The sequence below is a fragment of the Macaca nemestrina genome, chromosome 8 (genome assembly GCF_043159975.1).
Source record: "Macaca nemestrina isolate mMacNem1 chromosome 8, mMacNem.hap1, whole genome shotgun sequence".
Lineage (NCBI taxonomy): Eukaryota > Metazoa > Chordata > Mammalia > Primates > Cercopithecidae > Macaca > Macaca nemestrina.
The window spans coordinates 124,404,957-124,421,502 of record NC_092132.1 but is presented as its reverse complement, the minus strand read 5'-3'; the positions used below and the strand labels follow the sequence as shown (position 1 = coordinate 124,421,502).

Here is a 16,546-nt window from a genome sequence, read left to right as displayed (position 1 = left end):
GATTTCACCATGTCGGCCAGTCTGGTCTCAAACTCCTGACCTCAGGTGATCTACCCACCTCAGCCTCTCAAAGTGCTGAGATTGCAGGTGGGAGCCACCACGCCCTGCCTGAGTAACTCTTAAGTCAAAGAAAAAGTATAATGGAAATTAGAATATAGTATGCATCAAAACGTATAAGATGTCGCTAAAGTTGTGCTTAGGAAAAAAATGCATAGATGTCATGGATTATAATTGAAAAAACAAAAATGACAATAGGGGAGCTAAACTTCTGTGTATGTTATATATTGCTATGTAACAAGCTAGACTGAAACTTAGTGGCTTAAAGACGTAACAATTTATTATTTCTCCTGAATCTGTAGGATGGCTGGGCAGTTATTCTGTCGATGATACCTGCATGTCCTGCTGTGGCTACATTTGTTGGCAGGGACTGGGCTCAGTTGGGATGGCTAGACCTCTGTCTATTTGATTTTATATCCTTAGGGTGGCTAAACTGGCCTTTTTCACATGGCATACAATTTCCCAGTGCAAAGTGCTTATCAAGTCTCTGCTAGCCTCGTATTTGCTTATGCCCTGCAAGCCAGAGAAAGTCACATGGCTGGGCGCGGTGGCTCACACCTGTAATCCCAACACTTTGGGAGGCCAAGGCAAGCAGATCACTTGAGGTCAGTAGTTCGAGACCAGCGTGGCCAACATGGTGAAACCCCGTCTCTGCTAAAAATACAAAAATTAGCCAGGTGTGGTGGCAGGCGCCTGTAATCCCAGCTACTTGGAAGGCTGAGGCAGGAGAATCACTTGAACCCAGGAGGCGGATGTTGCAGTGAACCGAGATCACACCATAGTACTCCAGCCTGTGTGACAGAGTGAAACTCCATCTCAAAAAAAAAAAAAAAAAAAAAAAAAAAAAGTCATATAGCCAACTCCAGCATCAAGACAGGAAGACTGCAAGGGTTTGGATACTAAAAAGAGAAATTCATGGGAGGCCTTTAATATAGAACACTCTCAGCCAGGCACAGTGGCTCACTCCTGTAATTCCAACACTTTGGGAGGCCCAGGCAGGCGGATGACTTGAGCACAGGAGCTCGAGATCAGCCTAGACAACGTGGCGAAATTCCATCTCTACAAAAAATACAAAAATTAGCTAGGTGTGGTGGCACGCACCTGTAGTCCCAGCTACTCAGGAGGCTGAGGTGGGAGGATGGCTTGAGCCCCGGAGACAGAGGTTGCAGTGAGCTGAGATGATACCACTGGGCCTGGACAACAGAGCCTGGGTGCCCAGCTTGCACGATAGAGCCAATAAATACATATATATAATATATATACTTGCACACATATATGAAACAATCTCTATCACAGTCTTCCCTTGACCCCAATGGTTGATACCCCTCCGGCATGCAAGGGGTACTCATCTGCAGTCAGGACTCTGAAGTCTCACTCAATCATGTCATCAGGGACAACGTCCATGGCGACATGATCTGCAAGATTCAAACGTAAATGACGCTTCTCAAATCCAACTTCTCTGGATCCAGAGACCCATGAACTAAAAAGACGAGTTATCTGCTTACACACACACCCAGCATACAATGGTGAGGCAGAGAGAGGACAGTTACAATAGACACCTCCATCCAAAAACAAAAAGGAGTAATGGAAGGCATATAGTAACAACCAACCCATAGCCAGACAAATTTGATTAAGACCCTGGATTAACCCACTCGGGCTGCTATAACAAAATACATAGAAGGGATGGCTTAAGCAATAGAAATTCTTTTAAGCAGTCTTTAATTTTTATTACAAAAAAGTTTGAATTTACACAAGAATACAGAGAATAGTATAGTTAACCCATTATATCTATCTTCTAGCTTCTTTTTTATTTTTCAATAGTTTTTGGGAAACAGGTGGTGTTTGGTTGCATGGAAAAGTTATTTAGTGGTGATTTCTGAGATTTTGGTGCACCCATCACTCAAGCAGTGTTTACTGCACCCAAAGTGTAGTCTTTTATCCCTCGGCCCCCTCCCACCCTTTCCCTCGAGTCCCCAGAGTCCATTTTAAAATATGGAATGTTGGCCAGGTGCAGTGGCTCATGCTTGTAATCCCAGCACCTTGGGAGGCCAAGGCAATCAGGTCACTTGAGCTTAAGAGTTCAAGACCAGCCTGGGCAATGTGGTGAAACCCTGTCTCTACCAAAAATACAAAACAAATTAGCCAGGCGTGGTGGCACATGTCTGTGGTCCCAGCTACTTAGGAGGCTGAGGCAGAAGGATTACTTGAACCCAGGAGATGGAGGTTGTAGTGAGCCAAGATTGTGCCACTGCACTCCAGCCTGGGCAACAGAGCGAGATTCCATCTATACACACACACACACACACACGTGTGTGTATCTTCAAAAATTTGCATGTCATCCTTGCACAGGCACCACGCTAATCTTCTCTGCATCATTCCAATTTTTTAGTATATGTGCTGCCAAAGCAATCACAACAACAGAAATTTATTTCTCAAGAGTTCTAGAGGCTGGGAAGTCCAAGATCACAGTGCCAGCCAACTTGATTCCTGGTGAGGGTGCTCTTTCTGGTTTGCAGATAGCAGTAAAGCTCTGGTGTCTCTTCCTCTTCTTACAAAGGACACCAGCCCTATTGGATTGGGGCCCCATTCTTATGAACTTATCTAATCTTATTACCTCCTCATAGGCACTGTCTCCAAGCATAGTCACACTGAAGGACAGAGCTTTAACATATGAATTTGAGGGGACACATCATTCAGTCCATGTCACACCCCCTATTCTGGAGGCAGAGAATGTTCCTAGTTTAGGGCCTAGTTTTCCTCCTGGGAATGGTTTCCTAATCCATTATTCCTCACAGTTCTGGGCTTCTGGCTCTGTTCTCCAAGAGTTCCTATCTACACAACTACTTGGTAGAGTGTAGTATCTAGTAAGGTGGAAGCTGCCTATAGCCCGTGATCCACAAATTTCACTTCTAGGAAGTAGGCCCACAAGTTACTAATGTTGTGACCTTGAGCAAATAACCTCTCTCTGTGACTTAACTTCCCTCTGTGCCTCAGTTTCCCATCTGTAAAATGGAGAAATAATATTGAGCTCCTCCTAGTCCTATTATGAGAATTAAATCAATTGGTACTTGTCAAGTGTTTAGAACAATGCCTGACGCTTAATATGCACTATTTTAAAAATAATATCAACATAGATCTATTTATTTTTTAAAATACTATCCAACAGTAAGAAAATAAATACAATAACTGGGTTAAAGCCATAGAGAAATATTATGAAGCAGTTGAAAGGAATGACCCAGAGGAATGAACACAACTTTATAAACTTATGTAAAGTTGTAATATATTCAAACTATTCTTCACATAATCGTGCACTTGTCTGTAATTAAAATTTTTTAATATTCATGGGAATGATGAACTCCAAAATTAGAATAGTGGTTACCTCTGGGAAAAGAAAGAGACTAATGAGATTGGGGAGTGATACACAGTGCCTGGTACTGTACCTAGTGACTTAGATTCTTCAAAAATAGGGATCTGATATGGCTGGGCACAGTGGCTCACGTCTGTAATCTCAGCACTTTGGGAAGCCAAGGCAGGCAGGTCACTTGAGGTCAGGAGTCAGAGAGCAGCCTGGCCAACATGAAGAAGCCCATCTCTACTAAAAATGCAAAACTTAGCCAGGCATGGTGGCACCCACCTGTAATTCTAGCTACTTGGGAGTCTCAGGCAGGAGAATCACTTGAACCCAGGAGGCAGAGGTTGCAGTGAGCCAAGATCACACCACTGCACTCCAGCTTGGGTGACAAGAGTAAGACTCCATCTCAAAAAATAAAATAAATAAAACAAGAATAGGGATCTGATATGGCTGGGCACAGTGGCTCACACCCGCGCTTTCTCCAAATTATGACCCTGTAAGGCTCTGTTTTAGGATAAGCACAGGAGGAGGAGCCGAACACAGAAAGGGAGTGATTAAAGATGCCTTCCTGTGGTATACTAAGTGTCCATGTGAAGAATATCAAAATCCCAGCCTTTGGGAAGCCAAGGCGGGCCAATCACTTGAGGTCAGGAGTTCGAGACCAGCCTGGACAACGTGGTGAAACTCTGTCTCTACTAAAAATACAAAAATTAGCCGGGAGTGGTGGCTTGCCTGCCATCTCAGCTACTCAAGAGGCTGAGGCACAAGAATTGCTTGAACTCAGGAGGCAGAGGTTGTAAAAACTCTGTCTCAAAAAATATATATATATAGGGATCTGAAATAGCTATAAGATAGCAGGATATTTGATATGCTATTCTCCATGCTTTTCTCATATTTGATGTATTTTGTAATAAATTTTAAAATTAATAATTATTCACAAGAAAATATATAATTGAGCACTGAGGCTGAATCTCCCGTTTTGGTCTCTGCAGAGGCCTGACACACAGAAGAAAGCACTTGGAGTCCAGATGACCCACCCTTGTTCCACCCTTCCCAAAATTTCCATCGTAACTGATGTCACTAGGTCAAGAAAGCATCCCAGCAACTGAACTGGGGAGGAAATTGAATAAGAGTGTACTTAAGGGAGGTGGTTATAGTGTAAAGTAGGACAGAGATTCTCAACCCTGCTTCCTCTACAGCATACCTGAGAAATGAAAGTCACATCTGCAACTTACTCCCAAGAGTAAGCAGGTCTGTTTTTAAAGAGCTAAGATTAGCTATGGGTTATGTACCGCGTCATCATCTGCTGTCTACCAGATGTAAGTCCACCTCTTTCTCCTCCTCATATCAGGAGGGAACAAAAGCCCTGACCTAAGGTTTAAAAAACACTAAGTCATTGATATTGGACATCTGACCTCCTGACCAAACTAGACCAGGGAACCAGGCTTGCCTAGTCTAGGGCATGGTTGTGGATACTGGTGATACCATCTGTCTGGATACCCTATGCTGTTTCCTTATTATTTCTTCTCATTCCCTCCCACAAATGCAGTTTTGAGAGTAAATCATGAACCCAGAGGAGGAAAGCATGGGAATAGGGCAAATTAGGACCCATGAGAATAGACTGAGGGATTGAAAGAGGATACCACATTTACCACTGGAGTCAGTCACTAACAGCAGTGGTTAGTGGGGAAGAAGGGGTATGGCCAGGAGAGTTTACTGTTCCATATTCCCTCTCCCTTTCTCTCAATCTTTTTTTTTTTTTTTTTTTTTTTTGCTTTTCGAGATGGAGTCTCTCTCTGTCACCCAGGCTGGAGTGCAGTGGCACCATCTCGGCTCACTGCAACCTCTGCCTCCCAGGTTCAAGCGATTCTCCTGTCTCAGCCTACCGAGTAGCTGGGACTACAGGCTCCCGCCACCATGCCTGGCTAATTTTTGTATTCTTAGTAGAGATGGGGTTTCCCTATGTTGGCCAGGCTGGTCTCCAACTCCTGACCTCAGGTGATCCACCCGCCTCAGCCTCCCAAAGTGCTGGGATTACAGGCATGAACCACCCACCCAGCCTCCTCTCCCTTTCTCCATCTCCTGTGCTATGCTGTCAGTCCTAGCCATCTAAATTGCCTGAGAGCCTGACCTACCATAGTATGAGAGGAGAAAAAAAAGTGTGACCCTAGGCAGGAAGAAGAGAGAAGGAAACAGGAAAGGAAGGTGGTAGAGACAGAAGAGAAGGTCCTCTGGCTGTGGACCTTGCCCCTGAGGCCACAAATATATGTAAGGGACATAGTACCCTGGGGAAATGGAAAAAGGGGACTATCAGATGGGCCAAAGCTAGTTTAGGATAGGAAATTTACATAATTTTTTTCAAAACACTAATGAAAGCCACTTATACAAACGAAGATTGAAATTTATACTTTTCATGATGCTCATACAGTCTTTTAAGTAAAGGCAAAAGAGATGTTTTATTTTAAATAGCTTCTTCTCTTGGGATTCAAAATTTTAGTCAGTGGGCATTTCTGATGCAACCTGCAGTTGCTGAAGATAAGTAGTAAAGGAAGGTGTTCATTAATTTGAAGAAATCTGGTCATTTAATATCTTAGCACTTATTCCAATGGACCCTGGTCTTAATTTGAAAACACACACACCCCTCACATTCTTTTTCCCTAAGAAAAAGAGGTTTCCAGCCAGGCATGGTGTCTCACGCCTATGTAATCCCAGAACTTTGGGAGGGCGAGGTGGGTAGATCATGAGGTCAGGAATTCAAGACCAGCCTGGCCAACATGGTAAAACCCTGTCTCTACTAAAAATACAAAAATTAGCCGGGCATGGTGGGGGATGCCTGTAATCCCAGCTACTCGGGAGGCTGAGGCAGGAGAATTGCTTGAACCTGGGAGGCCAAGGTTGCAGCAAGCAAGATTGCACCCCTGCACTCCAGTCTGAATGACAGAGCAAGACTCCATCTCAAAACAAACAAAAAAGAAAACGAGGTTTCCGTAACTTCTTTGAAATCAAAATAACCATCAAACCTCTCCATCTTTTGACTATTCTTATTTTATTTTATTTATTTATTTTTTTGAGACAGAGCCTCGCTCTGTCATCCAGGTTGGAGTGCAGTGATATGATCTCAGCTCACTGCATCCTTCGCCTCCCAGGTGCAAGCAATTCTCCTTGCCTCAACCTCCTGAGTAGCTGGCATTACAGGTTTGTACCAGCACACCCGGCTAACTTTTGTATTTTTAGTAGAGACGGGTTTCATCATGTTGGCCAGCCTGGTCTCGAACTCCTGACCTTAAATGATCTGCCTGCCTTGGCTTCCCAAAGTGCTGAGATTACAGGCATGAGCCACTGTGCCCAGCCTGTTCTTCTTTCTTATGACCAGGCTTACAGCGTAAGGCAAGAAAGGGAAGCAATGAGATAAAACAATTTCTTTATTGCCTTTCACTTGATGATTTCTGGAAGCTGGTGTTGGAATGGCCATGTCCCAGAATCACAGACACTTAATGATGGAAGTCATCTGAGAAGCGTCCTTGTCTGTTGCTCCGCCACACGGGCATTTTCCCCACAGAAAATGACAACTGATCCTTTCATTTCCATGAAGTCCAATGAGTAACTAATAATTGTGAGTTACTTTAAAATATCGAGTTAGGCAGTACCGAACTCATAATAAGAATGCATATGCAATGAGGAATCTGACTCCACTTTTTGATGCTTGACTGCTGACAGCTTTTAAGCCTCCATCTGCCTCTGCAGGGACCATAACAGCATATATTTAAAATAATTGGCCAGGCACAGTGGTTCACGCCTGTAATCCCAGCACTTTAGGAGGCCGAGGCAAGAGGATCACTTGAGGTCAGGAGTTTGAGACCAGCCTGGGTGACATAGTGGGACCCATCTCTACTAAAAATGAAAAAATATTAGCTGGGTATGGTAGCACACACCTGTAGTCCCAACCTGGAGGCTGAGGTGGGAGGATTGCTTGAGCCCAAAAGTTCAGGGCTGCAGCAAGCTATGATCACACCACTGCACTCCAGCCTGGGTGACAGAGCAAGACCCTGTCTCAAAAAAAATAAATAAGTAAGTAATTAAATAAGAAAATAATTGACTTACCATTATGTTTACCATCATGCTTATGAATCCAACAGTAAAGACAGTACAGTAAACAATATTCCCAATCTGCTTGTTGTCATGATGCTTTATGAGGTCCTGGATTCAAAAGACTTCATTCTCCCAGTAAGACACCCTACTTGCAAAGACTTTCCTAAATATCATGGTTTGGGGTTTTTTATTTTTGTTTTTATTTTTTTATTGAGATAGAGTCTCACTCTGTTGCCCAAGCTGGAGTGCAGTGGCGTGATCTCGGCTCACTGCAACCTCTGCATTCCTGGTTCAAGTGATTCTCCTGCCTCAGCCTCCCAAGTAGCTGGGATTACAGGTGCCCACCACGTCCGGCTAATTTTTGTATTTTTATTAGAGACAAGGTTTCACCATGTTGGCCAGGCTGGTCTCGAGCTCCTGACCTCAAGTGATCCGCCCACCTCAACCTCCCAAAGTGCTGGGATTATAGGTGTGAGCCATGGTATCCAACCTAAATATCATGGTTTTGAACAAGCACAGTGTCAATTTCTCTAATTCGTGTCATCATTCCACCTATACAGGTGGGCTATTGTATAAGGTGAAGAAAATTGTTGTATGATCAATTGATTACTCATTCATTCAGTATGTATTGAATACCTAGTATGAGACAGGCACTGCTCCAAACAATATGGATATAGTATAGAAGAAGATACACAAAAATTCCTGTCCTTGTGGAATTTATATTCTAGAAAGAAGGGGTAGGAAAAGTAATAATAAAGTAAATTATATAGTAAGTCAGAAGATAAGGGTTATAGGAGAAAATAGAACAGAATAAGGGAAATCCAAAGTCCTGGGGCAGAAATGGGGAAGTGAAATTATCATTAGAGTGGTTTGGTTTCCTTTCTGCTGTTCACCAAATACATATGATTTTCAATCTCCAGGTTTATACTAGGATTGTACTTCCCTAACATGTTAAAGTTAAGTACAGCCATAGGATTTGTTTTGGCCAATGGAATGTGAGCAGAAATTATGTGTATGATTTCTGGACAGAAGCTTTAAGAACAGCGTGTGATTCTCCACATGCCTCTCCCACTGCTGCATGCCATAGGAAACTTCGCTTGGCCAGAATTCCTGAATAACATCATGAGCCAAAGCCCCTGCCAGCCTGCGTTAGACACTTGGTGTGAGCTACATATTGATTAAGCCAATGAGATTTTGGTCTCATTTGTTACTGCAGCATAACCTGAGCTATCCTAACTGATGCAAGCTGTCAGGGTAGACCCCACTAAGATGACAGATGATAGTGGCTTGAACCTGAGTGACAATAGCAGAAGAGATGAGAAGTCATCAGCATCTGGAAATATTTTGCTGTATGGAAAAGAGTTAAGTCCTATATGATTGAAAATGTGAGACCAGTTACAGAAGACTACATTGATTCTAATAGTATGTCAGAGACTTCTCATGTAAAAAGGGGAAATACTTGTGTAAAAAGGGGAAGTATACTAGAGGCAATCTTTTATAGTCTGGTGACAATCTGGGAGGAGATAAATAATCTATCTAGCAAGTTTACAACAGCATAAGCAACCTACTAAATATTAGGAGATTTTATGTCTGTGATGAGTTTTCCGACTTGTATAGTGGAGCATTATTGCCCTCTAGTGATAAAAGAGAAAATGTTCTTAGAGAAAAGGAAAGTGACAACCAATGCTTCTGGAAAACACACAGTTTGAAATTTGGGGTTCTCTTTGGGCCAAGACTGGTCGCTTTCTAACAACTTTTGACTGGGAGACACCATGAGCAACTGTATATCTGAGAAGATAAAATCTGGCATTGCTCTTCAAAGTTATCCATAATTTTCAAAAAAGTGAGAATCCTGAATCTCTGTTGGTTACGGTGCCATGATTATTGTAAGTATAAGAATTAGTAGTGATATCAACAACACAAATATTTTATTGTCTTCCATAAAAGATAGGGACAAGTAAGGGGATGAAGATTAATGCGTGTAACTGATAATTCCTGAACTTGGTGTTTTTTGTTTTGCTTTGTTTTTTAACCAGTTGTACAAATGAGGAATGGTGGGAGACTTCCTCTTAGTAGTTCCGTGAAATAGTGGTTAGTGAAATAGAGTGGCATTTTTTTTTTTTTGTCACCTTCATAAGCTCAATATGAAGTAGTAGAGAGATGTAGCTTCCCAAAAGGCTGCAATCATGAAATGTTTATCTAAAAGGAAGTAATATATCCACTGAACTTCATATAATCATGCTGGCACAACCAGTATAATTTATTTAATCAAGATACAAATATGGTTGCATCTCTTATTTTACTTAACTAAACCAAGCAGCATCCCAATATTTTGGATAGGTTGGAGGTATAATTTCTTTCAGCAGACTTCTCTTCTTCTGCCCACTTATTCAAGAATCCCAGGATGTTGTCCAGAGTGGCTGAACATATTTCTGAAATGCCTTCTGGAGAGTAATCCAGAGGATCCAGTCCATCACCAGCAGACCTAACTTTCAGCTACCATTGTTGTTGCCACATTATGAATACAGGTCTTTCCAAGTCTGGTATATCCTTTTCCACTGTTCTTTTCCGTCCATATTCCTATGCAGGCCACAGTGGTGTCCTCCTCCCTCACTTCCCAGGTAATAGCTCTCCAGGTTAAACCCACATATGCAGTCATTCTTCCCAACACACTCATTGTGCCTTTGTGGATCCAGGACAATTCCAGTTCCAGACAGAGCCACAAGCTAACCCGGAAACCACTTTTCCCCAAGACTATGTGGAATCAGGTAATAAGCCAGAATCCCCGTTCTTCACTCATCCTTCTCTCCCCTAAGAGCTGCCTCTAACCATGCAAAAGGTACTATTTATGAGGAAGTCCAAAAGAGATGTGTGAGAGATGTTGCGTACTCTTCCAGTGGCCACCTGGGTTTCCATGAAAATTTGCTTCCACTTAAGCAAACTTTCATCTCTACATATTTAAAAAAGCAGCCTTCATCAAGCCCTTTTTAAAAGGTTTTGTTGTACATTTCCCCAAGAGCAACAGATGCCTGCTTACCCTATGTTTACTTGTGAACCACAAAGAACAAAGAAGATCCGCTTCGGAATGATTCACTTTATCCTCCCATGCAGGAAGATAAAAGGCCAAGTTTAAATGGCAGCTTCTCTGACATCCATATCTTAATTACAGTCTGCGTGCCACATTTAAGCATAAATCTTATTCTAGAAATATATCTTATAAATCTAAACACATGTACATTAAAGATCGAAACTATAATAAAGACTCTGACTCCAATGTCTGGAGCAGCTACAACATAAACTCATGTACAAAAGATATGTTCGGATGTTCATTATTGCATTGTTGAAAATAGGGAAAAAACTGAAAATATGGTAAATGTATATTGATAAAGGAATGGTCAGTTTAAATTATAATATATCCATATGATGGAATATTATGCAGTTGTGAAAAGAATAGATTTATTCTTTGTGAAAAAATTCTGGACATTGTGTATAATTTCTATAATAGTAACCAAAAAATGTTAACAGAGATTATTACTAGGTAGAGGGATCACACTGAGAGGATGAAAGGAAGGGGGCTGTGGGGAGTTGGGCAGATATATACTTTTCCTTTTTTTGGAAACAGGGTCTTGCTGTGTCGTGACTGACATGGTCATAGCTCACTACAGCCTCAGACTCCTGGGCTCAAATGATCCTCCTACCTCAGCCTCCTGAGTAGCTGAGATTACAGGCATGTGCCACCATGCCTGGCCAGATACAGACTCTTTATTTTCTCTTTATATCCTTCTAAACTGTTTGAATGTATTACAAAGAACTTGCATTGCTTTTCTTTTTCGATTATGAAATATGCATATTATTTTAACATATATAGTTGTGAATGGTTTATCCGTATAACTTAAATATAATTTAATTTGATAAATATTCATAAGTTTGAATATTTTAATGTAAGAAAGAAATGTGTTTTTTCTCCTTTAATAAGGAAAGATTGTGCTGGCGATTTAAAAAACAAAAAACAAACAAACAAAAAAACATTATCAAACCTAGGTAGATGACCAGATGGTGGAGGATCCAAAAGCTAGGTCAAGTAAATAACTGAGGATGTTTTGGATTTTTAACTTGAATAAAAGATAGAGCTGTCTTCAAATATCTAAAGTAAGGGAATTCCACTTTTAGGTTTGTGAGGGCAAGATGATTTGGACCAATCCTATCACACAGGGAAACTAACAAAACTGGGCAAAATATGAAAAGGCATCTTCCTGAAGGCATCCTAGAGCTAACAAAATCATGAAGATTTACTGTTCCTGGATCCAGCGAAGACAGGAACTCCTATAAATTATGTGGGCATTATTCCCATCCTGCCCTTCATCCACTATAAAATGATTTACTTAGAAACAATGTGAAACATTGTGATGCACAATAACATATTCTGTAAATCCACATATCATGGTTTCAACAACAGCTTTTCAACTGGGAAGGGCCAACCCAAACCCAGAGTAAATGTCTACTCCAGTGACAACAAATCCTTGCCCCTTTCATGATAGAAGTGGTCTCATGTAATCAACATGCCACCAGGTGGCGTGCTGATTTCCCCAGGGAATTGAACCACATTCAGGGTTCAGTGTTGGCCTCTGCTGTTGGGAGATAGGGCACTCAGCAGCGGTTGTAATCTGATTGGTTTTGGTGAATGGATGACCCTTTTGCTGAATCTATGGATAACTTTCATCCCTACCACCTTAGCGACTTTGTTTATGAGGCAATGAAACAGGAATAGGGTTTGCTGAAAAAAAGACGCTGAATAATAGCCACAGAAAATGTCATCTTGTGAAGTGACTTAAGATTCAATGTTCTGTTGGGGACATGAACTACTGATCCTAATACTCTGTGTGGATGGTTTCCTGAGGCATGATGGCTTCCTGTTTGGATGTGATGATGCCTATAGTAAGTGAGGTGGAGATGCCAGAATTTCTGTGATACTCTACTACTCAGATAGTTGTAAGCATGTATATTGGACAAAAAAAAAAAATCTCATTTTTGTTAAGAGAGGACTATACATCTACATTTCCCCCAGATCTCCTTATCATTAATTTTTCTCTTTTTTGGGGGGGGCGGGGGGCAGAGTCTCATTCTGTCACCCAGGCTGGAGTGCAGTGGCACAGTCTCATCTCGCTGCAACCTCTGCCTCCTGGGTTCAAGTGATTCTCCTGCCTCCCTAGTAGCTGGGACTACAGGCGTGTGCTACAATGCCTGGCTAATTTTTTGTATTTTTAGTAGAGATGGCGTTTCACCATGTTTGCCAGGATGGTCTCGATCTCCTGACCTCGTGATGTGCCTGCCTCGGCCTCCCAAAGTGTTGGGATTACAGGCGTAAGCCACTGCGCCTGGCCTAATTTTTTTTATTTTTAGTAGAGATGGGGTTTTACCATGTTGGCCAGGCTAGTCTCTTAACTCCTGACCTCGGGTGATTCGCCCACCTCAGTCTCCCAAAGTGCTGGGATTATAGGCGTGAGCCAGTAATCCTGCCCACCCTTATTGTCAATTTTTCAATCTCATTTTTCCAAGCCGCTGATCACCCATTCAAACCAGAAACTACTGTCTATTTTGAAACGTGTAGATACATATGTCTTGCCGTCTCTTATTTCAGATGCATTGCTCAAAATTCCACCCCCTCAGGGCACTTCCCTTCACTGTCCTTCCAGGTGGTATCAGCATATCATGCAGATCCATTTGTAAATCAGGCTACTGTTGACTTGCTGCCCAGTATGGAACTCCGTCCACCTTAGTTCTGACAATGAAGAGATGCAATCTGCCACTTCAGAAACCCACCATCTCTGTTGATCTTTGGAAGTCCATTTCCATGACAGCATTTCCCACTATTAGCCTTTGCCCACAGAGGACAGCCATCATTGAGCTCTTAAAAATGCCAGTAACTCTCTCACCAGTACCTTCCTTACTACCTTGGGTGAAGGGAGATGCTCTGAACCCTCAGAGAGGAGTCAAATGTTGGATTATTCAGTCTCATAAGTCAATTCTAACATTCCACTTCCTTAAGTCTTCGGATACTGTGCTCAATACCGTACCACAGAAAGTCTGGCATCTCCACCTCACTTATGGTAGGCATCATAACATCCAAGCAGGAAACCATCATCATCCATCAAGAAACCATCCCAGAAGAGTATTAGAACCAGTAGCTCATGTCTTTGACAGAACACTGAATCCCAATTCACAAGTGAACATAAAGGACTCCTCTTTCCACCATATTTCACTCCTCCCACAGCCCAACAACCTCCAGATGAATTTCCACCTGGTTTATTCCTACTCTCACTGGTACATATTAGCTGTATGGTACCATGATTTTTTTACTATGTGACCTACTTCCTCCCAAGCCAAGTGCTCTAATTCCAAGAGAGTTATCATTCCTCTGCTATGTGACTTATTTCCTCCCAAAGCAGGGACTGTCTTTCCCTGTCAAGGTTGAGATCTGACTCTAGTTATTGGCCTGGAGGCAGAGATGTGGCAGGACTCAGTCTTAAGAATAAATGCTATCTTGCAAGGCATCTGCTTCAGGTGAGGCCGTTACATGGTCTCTAGATAAGGAAGGCTAATCCCCTTCAGCAAGAAGGAAGGGGCTGCTATGCCAGAAAGAAAGACTTGGGAAGATGTCGATGTTCAAGGTCTTCTGATTCCTGTGAACAATCCAATTCCAAAATTCCATCCTGTACAACTTTCACAACCAATTGTCTTAACACAAGTCCTCTAGAAAGCAGAACTCAAGAAAAAAACAAACAAACAAACAAAACCGTTTCTGGCACTTGGACAGAAGCATGTCCAGAGACACAAACGTGAGGGGAAAAAAAGTGAGACAAGACATGATGCAATGGCATGCAGTGGATTGCAGCATTGATTCACAATGAGCTACAGACACACAGCACGTCGCTTTGCAGGCAGGTTCACTCTGCACACAGGACTTCTCCAGAAGAGGTGCCAAAAGAAAACACACCTTGTGGTAATTCCTGAAAAGACAGGAGTTTATTTCCCATTGGTCATTGCTCATTCCATTGAGCTAATGCCCTAAACTTCTGAGTTGCACCATCTGGGCTCCTGGCAGCCACACAGGAAACCATATCCCACACCTTGCAATGTGGCATCTTATTCAAATTTCAAAGTGGAGGGGTGACCTGGTGTGGGTGTGACACCAACCAAGTGTAAGAAGGAGGCAGTCAAGAGCCTCTGAGAAGGTACACAAGTGGTACTAATATGGTGGATTTGGAAGTTCCAGTGCGCAAGGAAGGAATGCTTCCACCAGGAAACACTGTCATGATGAATTGGAAACCTGAGACTGTCCTTGGCCAGTTTGGGCTCCTCATGCTACTGAACAAATGGACAAAGTAAGGGGCCACTCTAGCGGGTAATTCATCCTAATTATCAAGGAAAAATTAGGTCGCTGGCCAGGCGCGGCGGCTCACGCCTGTAATCCCAGCACTTTGGGAGGCCAAGGCGGGTGGATCACTTGAACTCAGGAGTTTGTGACCAGCCTGGCCAACCCCGTCTCTACTAAAAATACAAAAATTAGCCAGGCATGGTGATGGGCACCTGTAATCCTAGCTACCCTGGAGGCTGAGGCAGATGAATCACTTGAACCCAGGAGGCAGAGGTTGCAGTGAGCCAAGATCACACCACTGCACTAAAGCCTAGGCAACAGAGCAAGACTATGTCTAAAAAAAGAAAAAAAAAATGAGTATTAAAATGACACTTGAGCTTGCCCAATAACCTGGACCCATCACAGAGCCTTCTTTTGTCCTAGGCTCCTGTTAAAACTAGCAGCTTTGGGATCAGTCAGTAAATGGACTAGAGTCTCATAACACTTAAGGAATACGTTGCCTGCAAAATCCACTCGGTGTTGCATCATTTTTTTCATCTGGAGCCAGATGTAACAATTTATCCTTGGCCTTAGAAATTTCAACATTTCCCATACTACTGGATTTCTAGAAATTTCCTTGAGGTAGAACACCCCTGAATCTTTGTCAGATTTGTTTCCCACCCTCTAACATACAAATGCCTTACCAATATATCTACAGTAGTTGTTACTTCTTGGTAGTTGCTATTTCTTGCTCATCAGGTCCAATCAGCTTAATATAATCAATGTCATGGACCAGTGTGAAGTCTTGTGGAAGGGAAAGGTAACCAAGGTCCTTGCAGACTAAATTATGACATAGGACTAAAAAGTGAAGGTGTACTGCTGGCCGTGCCAGCTGAAAGCAAGTTGCTTCTGGTGGTGTGTACTAACAGGTATGGAGGAAAAGCATTTGCCAGAGCACTTGTGTTTCAAGTACCAGATATGTTAATGTACCCAAGCGATGAAACCACATCTGGAACAGCAGTTCAATTCGAGTCACCATCTGGGTAAGTTTATGACAATCTACTATTATTCTCCGTTTTCTGCACAGGCCAAACAGGCAAGCTGAATGGGGATGTGGTAGGAAGCACCAGCCCTATATCCTTCAAGTCCTTGATGGTGGCATTAATCTCTGCAATCCCTCCAGAAATGTAGAACTTAAACTGTCTCCCAGTTCTGGAGGCTGTGAGTCTGAGATCCAGGTGGTAGCAGGGCCATGCTCCCTCTGTATGTGCTGAGGAAGGATCTGTTCCAGGCCTGACTCTTAGCTTCAGGTGGTTTCCTGACAATCTGTGGCATATGTTGGCTTTCAGCAGAACTCCAGTCTTTAAGTGACAATTTCTGTGTGTGTCTGTGTCCAAATTTCCTCATTTCATGATGACATGAATCATTGGTGTTCACTCTGCTCCAGTATATCTTATCGTAGTTTCATCTGCAGTAATCCTGATATGGTTTGGATGTTTGTCCCCTCCAAATCCCACATTGAAATGCGATTCCCAATGTTGCAGGCGGGGCCTGGTGGGAGGTGTTTGGAGCATACAGGAGGATCCCTCATGAATGGTTTAGCACCATCCCCCTGGTGATGAATGAATTCCTGCTCAGTTAGTTCACACAATATCTGGTTGTTTAAAAGTCTGGGACCTGGCCAGGTGCGGTGG

At 42.6% G+C, this 16,546-nt stretch overlaps 1 non-coding gene across 1 annotated transcript; it reads right to left on the bottom strand.

Moving 5' to 3' along the window:
- Positions 1–2,361: 2,361 nt before the first annotated feature.
- Positions 2,362–2,466, bottom strand: LOC112426714 (U6 spliceosomal RNA). The gene has a single exon (XR_003018121.1). It is a non-coding gene; the product is annotated as a U6 spliceosomal RNA (small nuclear RNA).
- Positions 2,467–16,546: the final 14,080 nt, after the last annotated feature.